The 24,091-nt window shown below is 34.2% G+C and overlaps 1 long non-coding RNA gene across 3 annotated transcripts in view; it reads left to right on the top strand.

The window, feature by feature from the left end:
* Positions 1 to 564: 564 nt before the first annotated feature.
* Positions 565 to 24,091, top strand: part of LOC144227267 (uncharacterized) — a 53,249-nt gene continuing 29,722 nt past the window's right edge. For 2 of the 3 annotated variants that reach the window (XR_013333888.1, XR_013333887.1), the window contains exons 1-2: positions 571 to 636; positions 5,913 to 5,997. This is a non-coding gene — a long non-coding RNA (uncharacterized LOC144227267). Of the gene's footprint in view, positions 637 to 5,912; positions 5,998 to 24,091 lie in introns of all 3 variants that reach the window. The other variant, XR_013333889.1, reaches the window with a different exon arrangement.

Genomic DNA, 24,091 nt, shown 5'->3' with positions numbered 1-24,091 from the left:
GTCATTTAAAATCTCTTTCACAATGTTGTTAGTGGCACCTTTCAAACCATGAATTGGAAAGTGTTACTTCTCTGGGAAAAAAGAGCAGAGGTACGATGGTTTCCTATCCTAGTACCTAAAGCATGAAAATCCCTGGCGTGCACCACAGCACCTGAAGTATTTTGTAATCCTTTTCCAGCGTCATCTCTATGGCGGCGATCACATTGTCTGATTGCACCGGGCATGCCCCTTCCAGAAACATACTCTTCCTTTTTTCCCTGCAGAACTCGTGCTCATGCTTTTGGGACCCAATTCAAATGGTCTTCCCTTGTGTAAAAGCTTTCCTACCGCTTTCTAAGCACCAGCAGTCCTGCTCTTCTCTTATCCCATAGAATCCATGATTCACACATTTTGTTAATAATGTGGTTATATTTCCCACCAGGCTGAGATACTCTCAAGAGCAGGGACTGAGTGTCATTTGTCTTTGTTCTCTAATGTCCTGCATGGTGCCAAATATTGTTAGGAAGAGCACTTTGAGATTCTTATTTTGATGTCTAATCTCATCTTTGTCTCTCAACAGACTCTTCATCTTAATCAAGTCCTTTAACCCTTTTGGCCTTGGGGTATCCTGTTGAAGGATATGTGCACGTTCAGTCGGTAAGAAGGCAATGAAATTTAAGAGAAATGGCATAGAATTTGGAGTAACATGTTTGCTGTGTGTGCTGATTCACTATGTTAGATCACTATTATCCCAGCTTTCTCTTGTATAACAGTGATTAGTAATTACTGCATCTGCGTTTGTGGTAAGGACTTAATGAGGTATAGTATATAGAAAAGTATCTGTCATTGGTTTGACTACATGGATTCTAAAATATCTTAGGAACTCAAATAATCCATGGATTATCAGGTTATTAGAGTTCCTAAGACTTTCTTTTAGAAACATCTTTAAGTACAAAAAAAAAGATTCTTTTCTCATAGTCAGTGTTTTATCAAATGATACTGTGATTAAGATGAAGTTTTGCAAGGCAGTAAAAATAATAAACTACTAAAAAGGTTAACTTCTCAAGAAAACGTAGAAAGTATAAATTTTGATCTAGTGGGGGCGTTACTAACAGTAACTGAATTTAGAAGGTGTAAATAAGGAAAAGACAAGCAAAATGTATTAAAAGTTTTACATTGGCATATTAACTATGGGCCAAGAGAAATAAAAATACTATGACATGAGAATTGAAAGTGTAGACTAGATATAAAATCGATGTCATGTGGTCCTGGTATTATTGCAATGGAAAATTTTTAAAAAGTAATTTTTATCGAGAGCTATTTGAGTGTTTTAAAGCCATTGTATATAAGGTGAGATCCAGATTTTAAAATTCTAGTAGATTAAATTTAAAGCAGGAATTAAATTTTTATTTTTTTAATTAAATTGTAGTATAGAATATTATATATTGCTTACAGAATTTGCCAATTAACACTAAAAAGAAATCAGTCCTTTGACCTCAAAATCATAATTTTCTTAGGTTTCATTGTTTTGAAAAATCAATTCATTCTTTTCTTTTAATGTTTATTTTTTGAGAGAGAGAGTGAGAGTGCGAGGGAGATAAGTGCAGAGAGAGAGGGAGACACAGAATCCAAAGCAGGCTGCAAGCTCTGAGCTGTCAACAGAGAACCCTACATGGGGCTCAAACTCACAAACCGTGAGATCACGACCTGAGCTGAAGTCGGACGCTTAACTGACTGAGCCACCCAGGCGTCTCTGAAAGATCAATTTATTCTATGGCAATTATGATTCTGTTTCCATTAGAAACTATATTTGAACTATATTTCAGCAACCTATTTTAATATGCTTTCTAAATAAAATAAATAATGCTTTCTAAAATAAAAAATTTAACAATAGAGATTACAGTCATCTTATTCTTTGTTGAAATTTATTTGGAAGACATAAGCAGTTATTTTTTGTGTCCTTATTTTAAAAAATCCTAAACATTCATTTCCCAAGTTTGAAGTTATGAGAATTGTGACTGTGTACCTGGGCTTGTGTGGGCTGTGTGTGTGTGTGTATCTGTGTGTAAACCACCCCACACCCCAACACACACAAACAGCACACACGTTTTGTTTGCTTCCAAATATATTATGGCTTTGAGTAATCTTGTTACTGACGGATATTAATCAAGTGTTCATTTCAGTTCTGCTGATGTACTGAAAGTGTCTAATAGTGAACTATTTGCCTATTAATTCTAAGTATCCAATCCTCCTTTCAGTACTACCATCAAATTCCAGAGTTTCAGGGCCAAAGCATAATTATACTGATAAAGAAATGTTAAAAAGTCTTACTTGTTTACGTTAAGAAAATTATTTCCTAGTGTGAAATATAGTTTAACCCAATGTTATGTATAAATAATCAAAGATTATGTGTAAATCTGTGAAAAAATAACTCACTCCAAACAATTTTAACACAACGAGGTAACTTAAACATTGAAAATTTAATGCAGTCTTCCTAATGGCTTTTGGTCAGCAAAGTAGTGGTCTTAACAATTCTCTGTCACATTGTGGTGATACAGAACCTGAGAAGGCTCACGACACATGTATTTACATTGAAAGATGCTGTGGCACTTTTTGTCATTTGTTTCTGAACTATTTGGGACTCAATTTGCAAGGAAGTTCCCACCATAAAGACCTATGACCTTTTTGACAACTTGTTTGAGGAAATGGATGTTAGAATCTTGAAAAGTACAAAGTTCTGGAGAAAAGCCTAATGTTATCATGAGCAGCACGTAGCGATGGAGAGAACACTAAGGCGACTGCGTTCTGATGCCAATTTGATCACCTAGTGACTCTGTAACCTTCAATGGATGCTCAGGTTTTCCCGACGCTTTGACTTCTCATTAATCCAGCAATAAAATATACATCCCATACCTTCTTCCTAGGGCTATGGAGGAAAAAAAAGTGCTTAAGAAGAATGTAACTTTTAAGGTGTATTATTCTATCCTTTGCTATCATTCTAAAGATAATAATAAATCTACATTATGAGGAGCACCTTGGTGTAGTGTTAAGTATGACACCCAGAAACAAAAGACAGGAGTTCTAATTATGTCTTCTGAATTCATTAATTGATTGACCTTGGAAAACCTACTTAACTCCTCTGAGCTCCCTTTACTTCTTTTCTAAAAAGCAAATGATGAGATAATTCCTCAAAAATGGCAGGAAACTGGAAATAACAATCTCTTCAAGTTAAAATTACATGTTTTAGCAATGAAAACTTTCATTCTCGATTTCTTTGAGATAGTGGATAATGAAATCTCAATAATAATAGTAGTTCATTCTCTATAATAATAATAATTATAATTCATTGAGTCCCTGTGTTTTTTCAGGAAACATAATATTCCATATGTGATATTTTACTTAATCTTCACAAAAATCTTCTGAAAGTTACTATTATTATCATTTTACACTAGGGAAACTGAATTTTGAAGGTTTAATAACATCCTCAAAGTCATAGACCAGTACTAAGTTTGGGATTTAAACCCAGGATGATTCTAAAGCCCAGGTCATTAATCATCATGCTACAATCTTTTCAATATAATATTTTCCAGTATTAATAAAGAATGTCAGTTTGAGTCTGTTAAAGGAGAGTGGTAATATAAGATATATATATACATATTACACACATATATATGTAAATGGCAAAAACTTAGTCTATGTTTATAAGATGCAGTAGTTGTATCTTACTTGATATTTTTCTCTCTTTATACCTTACTCTGTGCCCAAAGTACAGGATACGAACTTTAAACCACAAACAAGATTTTAACGCTCAGTTATGCAATTTGGCAGAGGCAGCCTTATATGTCCACTTGTCTCACTTGAGGCTTGTGGACATCACTGCTAAAACATCTATTAGAAAAGACATATTAGTGGGTGGCTCAGCCGGTTAAGCATCCGACTTCGGCTCAGGTCATGATCTCATGGTTCTCGAGTTCCAGCCCTGAGTCAGGCTCTGTGCTGATAGCTTAGAGCCTGGGGCCAGCTTCAGATTTTGTGTCTCCCTCTCCCTTTCTGCCCCTACCCCACTCATGTTCTGTCTCTGTTTTTCTCTCTCAAGAATAAACACTTAAAAAAAAAAAACTTGGGGAACCTGGGTGGCTTAGTCGGTTAAGCGTCCGACTTTTGCCTAGGTCATGATCTCGCGATTCGTGGGTTCGAGCCCCGCGTCGGGCTCTGTGCTGACTGCCAGCTCAGAGCCTGGAGCCTGTTTCAGAGTCTGTGACTCCTTCTCTCTCTGACCCTCTCCTGCTCACACTGTCTCTCTCTCTCTCTCCTAGAAATAAATAAAACATTAAAAAAAATTTAAAAAAATAAATAAAAAAAACAAAGACATATTGGAGGACTATGAAGTGAAGGAAACCAAGTCAGTTTAGGCCTGAAATTATTCTAAGCCAAGAGTCTTACCCCTAAGAAATTTAAGTAGATATAGACCTACTTTTCCAAAAATTAGAAACGTTTGTAGTTTCTAATTCTAGGCTTCATAACCCAAGCCTAGTGTTTTAAATTTGTTAAATCTCTTTTGTATTCTTTAATTAGAAGGAGAATTAAATTGGAAGAAACTTCTGAGACCTATGGCAGATTGTATTTTTTAATATGGCAGTGGCATTATCTCTCAGCCCTCCTGCTCATCTGCAATATGATCCTGTCTTTTCTGCAAAAGGCAGTGATGGGAGCATGGACAGAAAAACTACTAAATATGTTGTCTGTTAAATGTTTGAGCCATTGGGTGAGGCTATAGTGGATTGCATCTTACTTTTTCCTTCACACTCTGAGACTTGACTCTACTAAAAACATTTCCTTTTGGAAGAAGGAGAGCAACCACAGAAAACTAGTTGCTGCCAAGAGTTGGTGTAAGAGGGGTCTTGAAAAGTCTTCGCCTCCCACATCCAGCTGGAGCAAGAATGAGGACATTTTTTACTTTGGAAACAGGAGCAGGAGTTAAGAGGGAGGAGCAACTGGTGCCACTTCTGCCTCTTTTTTGTCCGCAAGCTCAAAATTGTGGGATTCTCTCATTTTTTTCCCCTTTTAAACGTCTGTGGTTTGAAAAACAAATGCTTAATATAGTTAAACTATGTAGGTAAGCTAAAAACATGAAAACTCATACTTGAAAATTACTGAAAGTTAATTCAGACACCATTAAGCAACATTTGTATAGATTTTATTTGCTGCTGTCTTAGTTTTGTCTCAGTTACAAATGTATTACATATCTAGTAAATATTCTTGGACACTTTTGTTAGCCAGGCACTGTGTTATATGTTTATGAGTCAGAAAGACCTGAACCTGAGGTGTCTGGCTGACTCAGTCAGTAAAGAATGCAACTCTTGGTCTCAGGGTTATGAGTTCGAGCCCTACACTGAGTGTAGAAATTACTTAAAAATAAAAGACCTGATCCTACCCTCATATGGCAGATATTCGAGCAGAGGAGATAAACATAAAGTTAAATTTAAATTATGATTTATGTTTGGAAGAAAAGTGCTTGGTTCTATTCGAGTAACAGGGAGCCATAACCTAAACTGAAGTTTGGGGAAACTTTTTTTTTTTCCATGATAGTGACATGTAATCAGGAACAAAAGGGATCAGTAGGTGTTGACAGGGTCAGGTTGAGAAGAGAACCAGAAGAATTCCAGTCCAAGAGAAGAGCGTGTGCAAAGGTCTTTCAGTGAAAGAAAGCTTAATGCATTTAAGGAACTGAAAATGTTCCAAGAGGACTGTGAGATAAAAAACCAGGGAGAAAGGTGGGAAAAGGCGCTAGGGAGAGAGGTAGGACCGTGTCATGCAGGCTAAGACTCTTGCACTTTATTTGAAATACATGGAGAAGCCATTAAAGGTTTTTATACAAGAAAATGTTAAAACCAGTTTTGGTGATTGTGATTTGTTTCCTTTGTTTTTTAAAGGTCAGTGTAATTGCACCATGGATAGTGGGTTGAAAGGGGCAAGCAACAATGGTCAAAGCCACTTTAGGAAGCTTTTCAGACTAAGGTAAGAAGTGTTGGTGGATTAATTAGGGTACAAGAAAGATGAGAGAGGCTGAAGAATAGGTAGAGAATTAAACCATTAAATAAATTAACTCAGTAATCACAAATCTCCTAACAAAGGAGTCCAGGGCCAGGCTTTCAGGGGAATTCTACCAAACATTTAAAGCAGAGTTAACACCTATTTTTTTGAAGCTGTTCCAAAAAATAGAAATGAAAGGAAAAGTTCCAGTCTCATTCTACAAAGCCAAAATTACCTTGATTCCAAAACCAGATAAGGACCCCACTAAAAATGAGAACTACGGACCATTTTCCCTGATGAACATGGAGATAATAATTCTCAACAAGATACTAGCAAACCAAACCCAACAATACATTAAAAGAATTATTCACCATGACCAAATGAGATTTAATTCTGGGCTGCAGGGCTGATTCAGTATCCACAAATCAATTGTGATACAATTGTGAAACACAAAATGTGATACATTAATAAAAGAAAAGATAAGAACCACATGATCTTCTAAATAGATGCAGAAAAAGCATTTGAAAAAAGTATAGCATCTTGATAAAAACCCTCAAGTAGGGATAGAAGGAACATATCTCAAGATCATAAAGGCCATATATGAAAGACTCACAGCTAATATCATCCTTCATGGGGAAAACATGAGAGCTTTCCCCCTAAGGGCAGAAACACAACACATGTTGTTCAACATAGATTTGGAAGTCCTAGCCTCAGCAATCAGACAGCAAAAAGAAAATAAAAGGCATTCAAATGAGCAAAGAAGAAGTCAAACTTTCACTCTTCCAGATGACATGATATTTACATGGAAAACTTGAAAGACTTCACCAAAAAACTGCTAGAGTTAATACAGGAATCCAGCAAAGTCACATTATATAAAATCAAGGTACAAAAATCTGTAGCATTTCTACACAGTAATAATGAAGCAGTAGAAAGAGAAATCAAAGAATCAATTTGATTTACAATTACACCAAAAACCATAAAATGCCTAGGAATAAACTTAACCAAATAGGTAAAATATCTTTACTGAAAACTATAGAAAGCTTATGAAAAAATTGAAGAAGACACACAAAAAAATGGGGAAAAAAATGGGAAAAAAAAATTCCTTACTCATGTATTGGAGGAAAAATATTGTTAAAATGTCAGTATTACCGAAAGGAATCTACACATCCAATACAATCCCTGTCAAAATACCACCAACATTCTTTACAGAATTAGAACAAATAATCCTAAAATTTGTATGGAACCAGAAAAGACCCCGAATAGCCAAAGTAATGTTGAAAAAGAAAACCAAATCTGGAGGCATCACAATTTCAGATTTCAAGATGCACTACAAAGCTGTAATCAAGACAGTATGGTACTGGCACAAAAACAGACACTCAAATCAATGGAACAGAATAGAGAACCCAGAAATGGACCCACAATTGTATGGCCAACCAATCTTTGACAAAGCAGGAAGGAATATCCAATGGAAAAAAGGCAAATGGTATTGGGAAAACTAGACAGCGACACACAAAAGAATGAAACTGGACCACTTTCTCACACCATACACAAAAATAAATTCAAAACTTATAGAAGACCGAAATGTAAGACAAGAAGCCATCGAAATCCTAGAGGAGAAAACAGACAATCTCTTTGCCCTCAGTCACAACAACTTCTTACTTGACATGTCTCTAGAGGCAAGAGAAACAAAAGCAAAAATGAAAGATAAAATTTTTATCTTGATCTTATCAAGATAAAAAGCTTCTGCACAGTGAAGGAAACAACAATACTAAAAGGCAACTGACAGAATGGGTTGCAAATGACATATCAGATAAAGGGTTAGTATCCAAAATCTATAAAGAATTTACCAAATTCTACACCCAAAAACCAAATAATCCAGTAAAGAAATGGGCAAAAGACCTGAACAGACACTTTTCCAAAGAAGACATCCAGATAGCTAACAGACATGTGAAAAGATGCTCAACATCACTCATCTTCAGGTAAATGAAAATCAAAACCACAATGAGATAACCTCACATCTGTCAGAATGGTTAAAATTAACAACTCAAGAAACAACAGAGGTTGACAAGGATGTGGAGAAAGGGGAACACTTTTGCACTGTTGGTGGGAATGCCAACTGTATTTTGTACGGAGGTTCCTCAAAAAATTAATAGTACCACCCTATAACCCAACAATTGCACTACTAGGTATTTATTCAAAAGATACTAAAATGCTGATTTGAAAGGGCACATGCACCCCAATGTTTGTAGCAGTGCTATCAACAATAGCCAAAGTATGAGAAGAGCCCAAATATCGACTGATATTGAATGGACAAAGAAACTGGCATATATATTCAATGGAATATTATTTGACTATCAAAAAGAATGAAATCTTGCCATTTGCAACAATGTGGATGGAACTAGAATGTATTATGCTAAGTGAAATAAGTCAGTCAGAAAAGATAAATATCATGTGATTTCACTCATATGTGGAATTTAAGAAATAAAATAATAAACATAGAGGAAGAGAAAGAAAAATAAGATAAACAGGGAGGCAAATAGTAAGAGACTCTTAAAGACAGAGAACAAATGGAGGGGTATCGGTGGGGAGATGGATTAATTGGGTGATGGGCATTAAGGAGGGTACTTGTTGGGATAAGCACTGGATGTTATATGTGAGCGATGAATCAATAAATTCTATTCCTAAAACCACTATTACATTATATGTTAACTAACTTGGACTTAAATACAATGAAAAACATTTTTTAAAAAGACTATAATGAATCGGATGGTAGGGTGGGTGGAGAGGTGTTGTGGCATTTTGAATCAATTCGGGGTTATTTTCCTAAAGGTTGGTGCCTTTTACTGAGACAAGGTTTCCAAAAGTTTTGTGTGTCAGTGGGTTTGAGATACTCTAGTAGAAATCATGGTAGCAGATATAAATTTGATGGGTGTCAGTATAATGTTTTATAGCAGAAAAGATGTTGGACAAGAAAGATAAGATTAGAAGAGGACTTGAACCAAAGCCTGTGGAATACTTAGATTTCAAGATTGTTATTGGAAGATAACAATAATGTGTGAACTACTATGAAATAAGGTAGAGTGTATAGTACAGTTGTTAGGAGCACGTAATCTAGAACCAGAATATTTGGATTTGAATTATTGTACCACCACTTACTATAGTATCACAGGTAAAGTATTTGACTCTTTGGGGCTACTATTACTTTATTTTTTTTTTTTTATAAAATAAAGATAATAACAGTGCTTACTTTATAAGAATTGTATTAATAATTCATTGCATGATATGTTTAGAGACTGCCTGGCACAAAGTAATAAATAGTTACTGTTAAGAAAATTGTATTTTAATTTTTTTAAATGTTTATTTAGTTTTCAGAAAGAGAGAGACAGAGTATGAGTCGGGGACCGGCAGAGAGATAGGGAGACAGAATCTGACACAGCTGTCAGCACAGAGCCTGATGAAGGGCTAGAACTCACTAACCACGAGATCATGACCTGAGCCAAAGTCAGACACTTAACCAACTGAGCCACCTAGGCGCCCATAACAGTAACTATTTTTTAAGAAATGATTTCTTTATTCATTTATTGAACAACCACTAAATGAGTTTTTACTGTATCAGGTACCAGAGTTGAGTGCTAAGGCTAGAGTGTTAACCAATATAAACTAGTCATTGTGTTCATGGATCTTATGCTCTACTTGAACAATAAGTCATTTGATATGGTATCTTTTGTTGGACTGACATTAAAAAAGCAAATGGCAAACCTGGCTGTAGAGACTGAAAAAAGTAATGCTTCCCTCTAGAATCCAAATTACCACCATGGAGGATACTAATGATGAAAAGCAAAAAATACCATATGATTATCCGAAAGTTTATTTCACTATATTTGCTGCATATATATATACATACATATATAACAGGCACATTTGTGTATATATATATACACACACACATATATATATATAACATATATAAACATATATAAAAGGTNCAGGCACATTTCCGGGGAGGTCTACTATAGGACCTTTGTCAGCTGGTCATATCCTAAAAATGTCTTTCTTGATTGCTTTCACCCATTCACTCAACATTGCTTCAGTAGAGTGCATGATATTGTGGTCTGTCTCAGTCACAAGAATTTATTATGGATTTGCTTCGCGATATTTAAATGTTCAGATGATCCCTGTTATCTTTATTATGTATCCAAGGGCATTGAACGTTGTGTTCACTGTGGTCTCTTAAATACAAGCTCTTCTCTATCTCCTTGAACATTTCTTGATATACAATGAACATATTCTCCTCTGAAATCCTTTCTAAAAAGGCTAATAATTTACATCCAGTATAGCCTTTTAAATTTCAAATGGGCTTTTCCAACTTGACCAAACGTAAAACATATTTAAAGTGCGAGTTATTTTAAACCCCAGATTTACAATAATAATAAGTGATCTGCTCCATCTCAACTTGATTAATGAGGCCAGGTTTGTACATCAATAATGATGAATAATTATACTATATCTTTCTAAGCTAATTCTCACAGGAGAGTCAGAGTTATGTTAAACTGTTAACTTTCTTATGGTAGCAAATGGGGCATCTTTTTTGCCTCCTCCTGAATTAATACATGTATTTCCCTCCAGTGTTTAGAAGGACATCAAAGCATGACTTTGATACAGATATGATAGAGATAGAGAAAATGACTTGCATTCCCATTTGTTATCCGCAGTCACTTCTTTTCATCTGGTGCTACTCATTCAGGTGGGTTTAAGTGAAACTATTGCGACTGGAAAGAAATGAGGAACCCACACTTTAATGATTTTCATGAGTCTTGACTTAGAACAGGAACTAAAATCTTGAAGCTTGTTCCATGCTGAACAAAACGTCTGTCTAAATGAAACGCTCTTTTCCCCACAATTTTACATAGATTTGTATTTTTGTTAGAGTGTTACCACAAACATGACATGTTTCTTAAATTTCCTGTCTTCTATAGCTCTCAGTATTCATATAGTTTCTGCATATTTATTAATTTTTGATTTTTTACTGAGTTATAATTGACATACATTATATTTGTTTCAAGTGCCCATCGCAATGATTTGATATTTGGATATATTGTGAAATGATTACCAAAGCACATCTAATTAACATCATCACCATACATACATACACCCATGTTGTTGCAAGTGATAATATTTGAATGAAATAATATTTCATTCTTTTTTTATGGTTAAATGATGTGCCATTGTATACATCACATTTGTTTTACCCATATATCCATCATTAGACCCAGAATATTTTCATATCTTATTTATTATAAGTAATGAATGTGAAGGTAAACATATCATTTTGAATTAATAATATTTTTGTTTCCTTCAGATATGCACCCAGAAATGGAAATTACTGAATCATAAGGTAGTTCCATTTTTAAGTTTTTGAGGAAAATCCATAATGTTTTCCATAGGGGCTGCACCAACTTACGTTCTCACCAAGAGTTCATGAGGAGTCCCTTTTCTCCACATCTTCACCAACATCGTTATTTACTGTCTTTTAATAACAGTCATTCTAATAACTGTGTAATGATCTCGTTATGGTTTTGATTTGTATTTCCCTGATGATTAGCGATGTCGAGCATCTTTTCATGTATCCGTTGCCTTCTGTTTGTCTTTTGTGAGAAAATGTCTATTCTGATCTTTTGTCTATTTTTTAAATTGTATGGTTTGGTTTTTTTGCTATTGAGTTATATGACTTCTTTATATATTTTTTATATCATCCCCCTATCAAACATATGGTTCACACATACTTTCACCCATTCAGTAGATTGTCCTTTCATTTTATTCATGGTATCCTTTGCTGTGAAAAAGGTTTTCAATTTGATGTAGTCCTACTTTATTTGTTTTTGCTTCTGTTGCCTTTTCTTTGGGTGTCAAGTAAAACATATATATTAGTTTCATCATTGGCACATGGCTGTCCAGATTTCATAGCACCATTTATTTATTAAAGAGGCTGGCCTTTCCCCATTATATATTCTTGACTCCTTTTTCATAAATAAATTGACCATATATGCATGAATTTATTTCTGGATTTCTATTCTGTTCCATTCATCTATGTGTTTGTTATATTCATGTCAACACTATATTATTTTGAATACTATTGGTTTGTAATGTAGTCTGAACTCAGGGAGCATAATAACTCCATCTTTGTTCTTCATCCTCAAGATTGTTTTGGCTATTAGGCATCTTTTGTAGTTCATACAAATTTTAGGATTGTTTGTTCTGTTTCTATGAAAGATGCCAGTGAAATTTTGATAGGGATTGTATTCAATCTGTAGATTGCTTTGAGTAGTATGGACATTTTAATATTATTACTTCTTTCAATCAATGGGCATAGCTTGGAACATGGAATACCTTTCTGCATATTTGTATCTTCTTCAAATTTTTTTTATCATTGCCCTAGTTTTCAGCGTACAGATGTTTCACCTCCTTGGTTAAATTTACTCCTAGGTATTCTCAAGTATTCCTTTTGATTAAATTGTAAATGAGATTGTTTTCTTAATTTCTTTTTTTGATAGTTTGTATTAGTGTAAAGAAACACAAGGTATTTCTATATATTGATTATGTAAACTGCAACATTACTGTTCATTTATTAGTTCTAATTGTTTTTTGGTGGAGTCTTTGGGGTTAATATTATATGATCTACAAACCAAGAAAGAGACTCTTAAGTATAGAGAAGAAACTGAGGGCTACTTGAAAGGAGAGGGATGGGAAACGGGTAAATAGGTGATGGGGATTAAGGAGAGCACTTGTGATGAGCACTGGGTGTTGCAAGTAAGTGATGAATCACTGACTTCTACTTCTGAAACCAGTATTTCACTGTATGTTAACTAACTAAAATTTAAATGAAAAATCATTTTATAAAAAGGAAGGCACTTGTGTTGAGCACCAGGTGATATATGCCTTTGTTGAATTACTATATTGTAGACCTGAAACTAATATAATACTGTCTATTAACTAACTGGAATTAAAATAAAAACTTAAATAAAAATCCAAATAGTGACACTTTTGCTCATTTCTGTCTCCCTAGTACCTATCATAGTCATTGAGTCAGCTGGCACTCAGTAATTATTTGTTGATTATGTGTATTGAGTTCTCACAAAACCATGTGCCTGAGGTATTATTTGCCTCACTCAATTTATAGGGAAACTGGGCTTTAGAGAGTTTTAGCAACTTGTTGAGAACCTAGGAGCTGGTTATGGACTGCACAGTCAGGCTTCTTTCCTGATTACCATGTTTGTCTTTAGTTTTTTCTTTGCATTTAGTATCCAAAATGTATCACATTCCATATTTTAAAGTCCTAAAACAGGCTTTAGAATAAATGTTTGCTCACCTGTGGCTGATCCTTTATTTTAAGTTGCAATATAATTATCAGTTATAAAATGGGTAGATATATCTCCACAGACGTGAAACATTGTCTGTCATTACTTTGAGGAAATTGTACTGTCAGTGGTTATTTACTTTGAAATAGAAATAATGAAGGTTTGATGTATCCCAAAAAGGGTTGTTCCTCAAATTGATACATTTCAATTAAAGAGAGAGATTTTTTTAAATAATGTTTTTGTATACATTATAATTATTTTTCTACTTAACTCTCCAAGGAAATCCAAATAGTGTTATGTGGCATATCAAAGCCTACATTTTCTAAGTGTGCAAGACCACCATCCCAAGAAAATCAATACATCACCCACACAAGAAGGTCATCAGTTTGATAAATGGCTTAACCAAAAAGAAATACTATAGGAGGTGTCTTCTCAGTATTCACCTCATTTACAGACACATAAACTGATGTGTTTAGCATGTGTTTCTCTCTCTCTCATCACACACACACATACACACACACACACACGCAAACACACATGTGCACATGCCATTATTAGGGGCAGTATACACTCCCTTTGTTTATAGAGGTGCTGTAAAACCTGAGTTTTTTCTGTACAGTGTTTATATTTTTTAAAATGTATGAATAACTTTCAGGGATCTTAAGTTTAGTGGGGTTTTTGTTGTTGTTGTTTTTTGTTTGTTGGTTTGTTTTCCTGAAGTTACCAACAGAGCATAATGCTTGCTAAAATGATTCTACTCCCAGATGAAGAAAGATTGAGGATTATAGAAAGATGATGCTTTACACATCCATCAATCACAAACTCTCCTTCAACTTAAAAATTTCATAGGATCTAATTTCAACAGAACAGTGTTACTGATGCATGCAGTTTTGTGATTTTTAAATTGAAAAAGACACTAGACATTCTAAGCTGATATATAATTTCAGTGCTTTCCTGGAATAAATGAGTATTTCAAGGGCTCAAAGATTGTGTTTCTTCTGCCCTTCCCTTGAAAGCTACATGGTATATGTCCAGTACATTTTTAAAAAGACCTCATATTTATTTCATTATTATTTTATAAAAATCTACATAATGTCTAGGCACTGTAAAACTACTACATTTGATGTTTCCAATATTTTAATTTAGTGTACTTTATTGCACCTTTAATAACTATTTTATCCAACAATTAAAAATTATTCTAGTAGAGGGGCACTTGGGTGGCTCAGTTGGTTGAGCGGCTGACTTCGGCTCAGGTCATGATCTCACAGTTGTGGGTTCAAGCCCTGCATCGGGCTCTGTGCTGACAGCTCAGAGCCCGGAGCCTGCTTTGGATTCTGCATCTCCCTCTCTCTGCCTCTTCCCCGCTCCTGCTCTTTCTCTCTCTGTCTCTCAAAAAATAAATAAATGTAAAAAAAATAAAATAAAATAAAAATTATTCTAGTAGAATTCTAGGGCTATAGAAGTAAAATGATTTTCTAGTACAGTACCTTTCTCTAGTAACGTTAACACTTAGGGAGCTTTGAGAGAGAATTCCAGTCTATATCCTTCACCAAACAGGCTTTGTGTATTTTTCCCCCAAGTGAAGCTATTCTTTTATAACTTCTTTAAAATATTATTTATTTTCCACTCAGTAAGATCACAACATTTTTGTATTATTTCAGGAAAAAAAAATGGAGTCATAGAAATAGGATCCTCTTTAGAAATGTATTTATTCTTCAACTTCTCTCCACAAAAGACATGATATTGTTTATATATTCTACAAAAGATAAAATGATTTAGATTAAAGGAAGATAAATTTAAAAATATAAAAAGACTGAGAATCAGATTAGCATAGAGAACTAGAGAATTCATATCCAGTGATCCTCAACAATTGCTAAAAGGAGATTCCAAATATGCCCCATACTTCACAGATCAACATTAGGAAAAACTTTATTTTCCAGTTTTCAACTATTCTAACCATATCTATTTAATGTGGTAGGCAGAATTCTAAGGCAAAATTCAAAACCCCTGTGTATTCACAACTTCTCCTGTTTATTCAATCCAACATTAGTCTATATGTTGCTATAAAAATATTTTAGAGATAAAATTAAGGTCCCAAATCAGTTAACTTTAAGATGGGTAGATTGTCTTGGTGGCTAACCTAACCTAATCACACAAGCCTTTTAAAGTTGAGTTTAAAGGTTAGAAAAAAAAGAAGTCAGAGATTCAAAGTATGAGGTGGATTCAATAAGAGGGAGATTTTCTGTAGCCAGCTCTGAATATGGAGATTACATGTTTAGACACGCAGACAATTTGTGGGACCTTAAAATGGCCTCTGGCAGATAGCCAGCAAGGAAATGGGGACCTCACTCTTTCTTATAACTACAAGGAAAAGAATTCTGCCAACATCTTGAATGAGTAGAAGAGCATAAATTTCCCTGGAGTCTCCAGGCTAGAACTCACCTCCCTCAATACTTGAGTTCAGTTTTGTGATATTCTGAGCAGAGAACCTAACTGTGCTGTGCTGGACTTCTGACCTACACTACCAAGAGATAATGAATAAGTGTTGCTAATTTTGTGGTAATTTGTTCCACAGCAATAAAAAACAAATACCCTGTGCAATTTTCAGAACACGGGCCTCCACTCATAATCCAAAGTACATATACTTGTTTTTGGCAAAACAACAACAACAACAAAAACCAGAGTCTTACTTCCATGGTTTTCATATGCATCCCAAATTGAATGTGTTTCCCTTTGGATTTTTCAGCTTTCAAAAGAGGATGTTAACCCAAATACTTCCAAATGACTTTTATGTGCACATAGTTCTGCCTTTAAGTACAAGCATGATATATCTATATTTAGAAACTTTTCAAGAAGCAAAAGACAAAAAAATTCTGATTCCCAACATTCAAAAAACAGTAAATTGAAAGAAATAGTACTCCTAAGGATTGCCTGAAATCTTGACCATCCATCTCTACTTCTGTATGCTTTTAAGGAGCCCCCAAATGAAACTTAACTTTCAATCATGAAATAGCCAGACTATATACTCTTTAACCTGCCACAATCAAGAATTACTTTTAATAAATTGTGCTTTTGCCTTGAGTTGGTTTATCTCTGGGGCAATTTCAGCCCCACTTTTTTTTTGTGTGTTGTACTCTGTACATCAACCTTCAAGGACCTGTGTTGACAGAAGTTTGTCCATCTGCAATTCTTGGCTTTCAAGAATGCCCTGGGCATCAAGATATAGCCAACAGTTTGGGGAAAATGGAGCATGAAAGATGAGAAAGGTTTTAGGGCCCAGTCTCGAACTACTGTACCTCATTTATGCTCACGGTTATTGGTTAGACCTCAGTCCTGTATTTATACCTTACTGCAAGAACAGCTGAGAAATGTGGTTAGCTTTGTACCCTAATTTTATCTTTTATTTTTATTTCACCTTGTTGTATAATGTTTGTTTTAAAGATGCCGTAAGTTTTTTAAAAATAAAGTATGATATGAATCAAACATTAAACTACGTAGTTTAGAAGATGCAAATAGTACTAACGACATAGGCTTTCTATGACATAGAAAATTAGTGAAAATTTAATGTATTATTACATATATAGTGCAAAGAAAATTGCCTAATGTATAAAAAATAAAGAAAATGATGACTTTCTTCTTTTCTTAAGTGTTTATTTATTTTTAAGAGCAAGAGAGAGAGACAAAGCGTCAGTGGGGAAGGGGCAGAATGAAAGGGAGATACGGAGTCTGAAGCAGGCTCCAGGCTCCAAGCTGTCAGCACAGAGCCCAGTGCGGGGCTTGAACCCATGATCCATGAGATAATGACTTGAGCCGAAGTCTGACGCTTAACCAACTAAGCCACCCAGGGCCCCTGAAAATTATGACTTACTTGATTTTTTAATTATTATTTACAGTGGTATAAAGAAAAAATTAAAAATGACTGCTTAGAAGAAAAACAGATTTTTTAGAATTAAGTCCTAAGACATTATGTTTCTGCTAGGTGCTCATAAAGTATGTATGATGTTCTTGACAACAATAGATATGAATAGAGTTTTTATCCATAACACCCTCATTGTTAGTGATAGTAAGTCAAAGATATAGATTTTGACTTATAATATATAATGTANTTCAGGATTTTCATATTCTAGCTTTATCTTAAAATAAAATTTTGTGTACCTATAGAAATGGATCCCCTCAGGTGTTATGACATTAAATCAATTCTCACAGCTAGAATTTTTGATGAATTAAGTAACTAAAAGTTCAAGGTTTTATTTTCTTATAAGAATCTAAAAAAACCATTCTATTCAATCACTTAAATACAGAATTATATTCTTCAACAATCAATCAAGAACAGTTTGACTTAATATATGTGCAAAGCTACTTCATAGTTGTTCATTGATCAGTTTTAATTATATTTCTTATAACACCAATAATGCCAAACTTGAGAGCAACATTTAATGCTTTGTATTAGGAATAGGGCAGTAAGAACTATTAATTTGTGTACATTGTAAATATATCATTTAAATTAATTTTCAGTCCCTGATCCATAGCATTTAAGCTCAAGACTGGCATAAAATCAATCAGCAAAAGAAAGCCAGTTTGTAACTAAGTCATGTATGGTCTTATTACCAATTGCATTTTGATTTACAGCACTTGTATCACTATCATGTTACAACTTTCTTATGGCTATTTCTATTCCAAGGAAGGCTATAAGAAACCTTAAGTTCACTTCATAGACTAGAGGAAGAAAAAAAGAAGTAAATTTCCTACCTCCACAAACCCACAAAAGAAAATTCTAGTCAAGTAAGAGGAACAGATTCTCCCTATAAAAGGAAGGACTGGGGTGAAATTGAGGAGTAACATAGTAAAATAAATATATGTGTAATTACAATAAAGACAAAATTTTCCCCAAATATTTTTATTAGATTAATTTTGCTGGTTAAACATGAACAGTTCATAAGTATATATATATACATGATTTTAGTTCTGATGTTGAAGAGCAGTTGTAATTATTTAATGCATATTACATGGGCATGTAAACTTTCTGAGTATCTGATGTTTTATTGCTATATAAATATTTGAGCAAATAAACTACTCCACTATTTTATCTCTAATGATTCGTGTCTTTTGGCTAAATTCTACTAGAATAGACACTAAAGTGTTTATGCTAAAATGTTTTATTTACCATGTCATCCAAGAATATTAGATTTCATTCTCAATATTAAAGTTTATGCCAAGTACAGGCAAATAGAAAAACCTAAAACTCTGTTGTGATTGTTATTACCAGAGACCCTTGAACAAGAACATGAGTTTGAACTGCATGGGTCCACTTATACATGGATTTTTTTTTTCAATAAACACACTACAGTACTATAATTGTATCCTATCTTTCTTATGATTTATTAAATAACATTTTCTTTTTCTAACTTACTTAAGTGTGTGAGTACAGAATATAACACATATAACATAAAATAGGTGTTCACTTACTGTTTGTGCCATCTCTAGAGCTTCTGGCTAATAATAGGCTATTAATAGTTAAGATTTTGAAAGTTAAAAGTTACATGCAGCTTTTTGGTTGTGTGTGAGGTTGGTGCCCCTGACCTCCACACGGTTTAAGGGTCAACTATATTGGCTTCAGTCAATCTGTAAACACAGTCTTATCCAATTTCTCTTACATGTATTTCAGCTGAAAAATGGGGGTGGGAACAAATTATAGAAATTATGTTTTGATTGTATACCCATTCTTAATTGAATTTAACTCAATTACATTGAGTTAAAATTGAAATTAAATTTGGGGTGCCTAGGTGGTTCAGTCAGTTGTGCATCCAACTTCAGCTCAGGTCATGATCTCACGATTCTTGAGTTCAAGCCCTGTGTTGGGCTCTGTGCTGATGGCTCAGAGCTTGGAGCCTGCTTCAGATTCTGTGTCTCCCCTCTCTCTGTCCCTCCCCTGATATCTCTCTCAAAAATAAATAAACATTAAAAATTGTTTAAAAAATTGAAATTAAATTCAGTTAACTGAAATGAAGTATAATTAAATAACAATGAGATATCACTACATACCTAGCAGAATGCAAAAATCCAAGACACTGACAACACCAAATATGGATGAGAATGTGCAGCAGCAAGAACTCTCAATCATTGCTGGTAGAAATGCAAAATGGTATAGCCACTTTGCAAGACATCCGGGCAGTTTATTATCAAATTACACATATTTTTACCATGTGATCCAGCAATCACTCTTTAGTATTTGCCCAATGACTTACCAAACCATAGAAAGGCATGGAGGAAGATTACATCCGTATTACTAGGTGAAAGAAGCCAATATGGAAAGTCCACATATTGCATGATCCCAACCATATGACACTATGGAAAATCCAGAGCTGTGGAGACAGTAACAAAGATTAGTGGCGGTCAGGGATTGGGCAAGGAAGGGAAGAATCGATGGAGACAAGGGATTTATAAGGCAGTGAAACTATTCTGTGTGATACTTTAATGGTGAATCCATGTCATTATATAGTTGTCCAAAACCTTAGAATGTGTAACACCAAAAAATAATCTTAATATGAACTATGAACTCTGGGTAATAATGATGTGTCAATGTGTTGGTTCATTGATCATAACAAGCATATGACTCTATGGGGGATGTTAATGGTGGGAGAGGTATGGTGAGGGTGCAGAAAATGTTGTATGTAGAATTCTCTGCTCCTTCCACACAATTTTGCTGTAAACTTAAAGCTGCTTTTTAAAAAAGTTCTCAATGTAAAGGTCAATTTGACTCCTCAGAAAAAAATTATGATAAATCCATATATTTGCTATATTGAAGATGTCACACTTATATCTTCTCAATTGTTTGATGACAATTAAAAGAAATTGGAATGTTTTATAATATTTCCCAGATAAAACACTTTGCATTTGGAATCAGCAAATAGGATTTTGAAATAGGTATATAAATATCCATGTTTTTAATTTCTACTTGGTTTTCTTTTCAATTAAGTTATAGGTAAGGAACCAAAGTGGTGTTAGAGGAAAAAACAAGAAAAGTACAATTAAGTTGAAATACTTTAACTGATATCAATATCATACAGCATCACATAAGGTATAATTGATGAGTGAGTACACTGTAATATCATGAAATGGTATTCTGTCTTCTGATGTGTAGAAAATATTGATGTAGGAATCTCATCTGTGTGAATGAATGGTGCAGATACAACACATTTGTATTAATTCTTAAATTCAGATATATCCCAGGGGCACCTGGGTGGCTCAGTTGGTTAAGTGTCCAACTTTTGATTTCCTGATTCCTGCTAAGGCCATGATCTCACAGTTTGTGATTTCAAGCCCTGCATGGGGCTCTGTGCTGACAGCGCAAAGTCTGCTTGAGACTCAGTTTCTTTCTCTCTCTGCCCCCCACTCCTCTCACTCTCTCTCTGCCTCTCTCTCTCTGTGTGTCTCTCTCTTTCTCTCAAAAATAAATGACTAAACTTTTTTTTAAAACATAAATATTCTAGCAAATTTCTCCTGTGTACTAACTCAGAAACTCAGAGCTATAAAAAACCGTCAAGTCTAAAAAGTGTGGTTAAGTCAGTGATTCCAGTCTTTATATATCCCTTGTGGAGACATTCAGGGTCACACTTATAATGGAGCCACGCATTGTACACAGTCTTGGAGAAGTTGCTTAACTTTACCTCTTCTCTCTCACTGATTCTTACACTTGAGTCCTTATGCAGTGAACCCCTGATCTAGCAACTTAAGTATAATTTTTTGTCAAAATTTAATGTCTATTTGTCATGTATTTCTGCTTTGTTCTGTTTCAAGACTATACAAGTATGCAATCTTATATTAGTAGAATTACATTTGTGGAACACTTACTTGTGCCAGGCACTATTTTAAATACTTTGTGTGCATTTTCCCATTTAATCCTAACAATAATCATACAAGATAGATACTGTTATTTTCTTTATTTAGGTGGGAGAGTGAATAATTTGTCCAAGATCACTCAGCTGGTGAACTGTTTTAATCACCATACTAACTCTTGGTCACTATACCACATTGCCTTTTAAAAATAACCTTGGTAGGGGTGTCTGACAGGCTCAGTAAGGAGAACATGCAACCTTCAATCTCAGAGTCATGAATTCAAGCCCCACAGTGAGTGTAGAGTCTACTTAAAATTAAAAAAATATATTTAACAAGAAATCTATGCCCATGTATGTGTATATATATTTACTTATATATATTTATATTGATGACTAGAATAGCTTCAGAAACAAGACAGACAACTCTAAAATAAATTCTTCATGAAGGAAGTAATAGTAATGAATTAAAGAAGTTAATCCAAAATAACAGTTGGAGTTGTTCTTTTAAGTATAAGGAAATTGCTATATTACTGTTGAAATGAAGTATTAAAGAATGAGACTAATGCACATTTTGGAAACTTTGTCAAAATATTAATTAAATAAGAAGCTTGAGAATCAATTATATTTCAAACTCTATTCACTGTTATTTCTAATAAATAATCATAATTTTGTCAAATTTATTATTCAGGAACCTATTTGAAAAGCTCAGTTAAAAACACCAAAAGTATGACCTTCCATTTAGTCCACCTCAAAAGTATAGGTACACCTTTGAGGAAAAAAAAATCTCTTATTTTCTTTTATATTCCTCAGAGCTGTTTAGTTCAATTGCTATAAAAACTTGTTGAATAAATTCTTAGTAATTGATTTATTTTTTGCTCTATTTAGCTTAAAGAATGCCAAATACCTCCAACAATGTCATTAAACATGTGTTTATTTATGTCATTAAAACAAAACAAAAAAGAGCCATGTCAGTTCAAGTAAATATTTTAGAACAGACATGCATAAGTTTTTGTAGCATATTTTTTAAAAAGGTTAATGCAAACAAGTAAAAACAGAGAATAGCATGATAATCTCACAGTCCAATTTAGAACTGAGATCAAGAAAAACTAATACATGAGATTTATGCTATTTATAAGATAAACTAATGATGACAAATGTTATAACAATTGTCATGACACTAATCCAAATGCTTAAATTATTATTCTTCCAGAGGCAATTAGGTGAGTCTAATAATCTCTTTCCCAGATATGTCCAAGAATCTTGTCAGTGTGTAAACGTACCTCAAATCTGGCTGCCTGTTTATGTGCTAAGAATATAATGCAGTTTGCATTATAATGCTTACTTCCTGCTGCTATTTTATGTTGTATCCACATCATCCACTCTTATGTAGGAAGTTATAGATCATTATCTTCCATCAAATCTGGTGAGTTGTTAATCTTTGAGTCTTTATTAGTCTATTTAGTGATGGACCCACAAGTAAATCAAAATTGCCTTTTCCATAGCATCCTCTTAATCCCCTCCATTGGCAGGCATTTATTGAACTAAGATAGACATGTACTTCTGCATTAATAATAACCCTTCCTATGCCTATTGCGGGACTTTTATTTTAAACAAGCATCATGTTTTTTCTGGTAATACTGAATTTTTCTGGTATGATTATAGAGACAGAATTCATGTTTATAAGGAACATGCAGAAAAGGAGCAGAGGCCTCATCTGAGCTGAGGCCTCATCTGAGTATTTTATTAGTAGTTTAAATCACATTATCTCCATTACTGCAACTGAACGCTACTTTTCTATTCATTCTCTTAATGGTTTCTCATTCAAATAAGAGACATTAAAATCAGAAATGCTTCACATACCAGTTTTTGATTTTGTGTTCTGAATTTCTACATTGTACATTTCTTACATATAAATGGAGGAAATCGCACCCGAGTATTTGTAAAATCAATTGGAAAATTATTCCTCCTCCACAATGTGCTATCTCTTAGAAATTGACATGATTAATCCTCATCACATTTTAATGAAATTAACATTATTTTTTTTGCATTCCAAAGATGAACATATAGAAATCCAGAAAGATGAAATATGGACCATATAAATAATGAACTTAAAACCAGTGGTTTTATCTTCACAAAAATGACACAAATAACCAAGGCCACGTTAAACAGAGGGAAAAGAGAAACAAGTTAAGATAATAATCATTTCTCCTAGATACAGTCTTCACAATGGTATCTATTCAATGTTCATTACAACTTTGTCAGAAATTCTTTATGAATATAAAAGGAAATTGAACTCAACTGTGGTTAGGTATTTTTTGACATCTCAGCATCATGTCCAATGCCTTCTCTGCAGTCCTCTGCACTGCAAGGACTGGAGAGCTGAAAACTACATTTTTACACTTACTGGAAAGATCCCTCCTTATGCTTGGTAATGAAAAGACTCAGGTGAGATATGAAAAGAGTAAGAGAGGCAGGAGTCATTCTTCAGGGGCGACACAAACTCTGGAAGACATGAGATTCTGCAGCATTTTGGGGGCATGTTTTCTGGGAATCAACTTCTTCAGGTCCATAGACAGTAGAGCTGGTCCAAAATGTCCACAGTTTTCTGATTCCCTGCAAGCTAGCAGCAAATTTAAAACCTAGCTGTATACTTTCCCATCTTTCCAATAATTTTCTAAGCATGAATTTTAAAGATCCTTCCTTTTTGAAATATCTTCCACTGATTATGTTTCTGACAAATTCTTCTAAATACGGATAGTGAGATAGTCCATGCAAGTTGTCAGAAAGTGCCATCACTTTTACAAATCAATTAGTCTTTGCAGGACCCCACCTGGAACCCAGGGTTTCCTTTTAATGTTAGAAACTATTCAGGTCTCAATTAAAATATTT

The sequence above is a fragment of the Crocuta crocuta genome, unplaced genomic scaffold, assembly GCF_008692635.1.
Source record: "Crocuta crocuta isolate KB4526 unplaced genomic scaffold, BGI_CrCroc_1.0 scaffold223, whole genome shotgun sequence".
Lineage (NCBI taxonomy): Eukaryota > Metazoa > Chordata > Mammalia > Carnivora > Hyaenidae > Crocuta > Crocuta crocuta.
The sequence above is the reverse complement of the archived record's forward strand: the minus strand, read 5'-3'. Positions and strand labels throughout refer to the sequence as shown.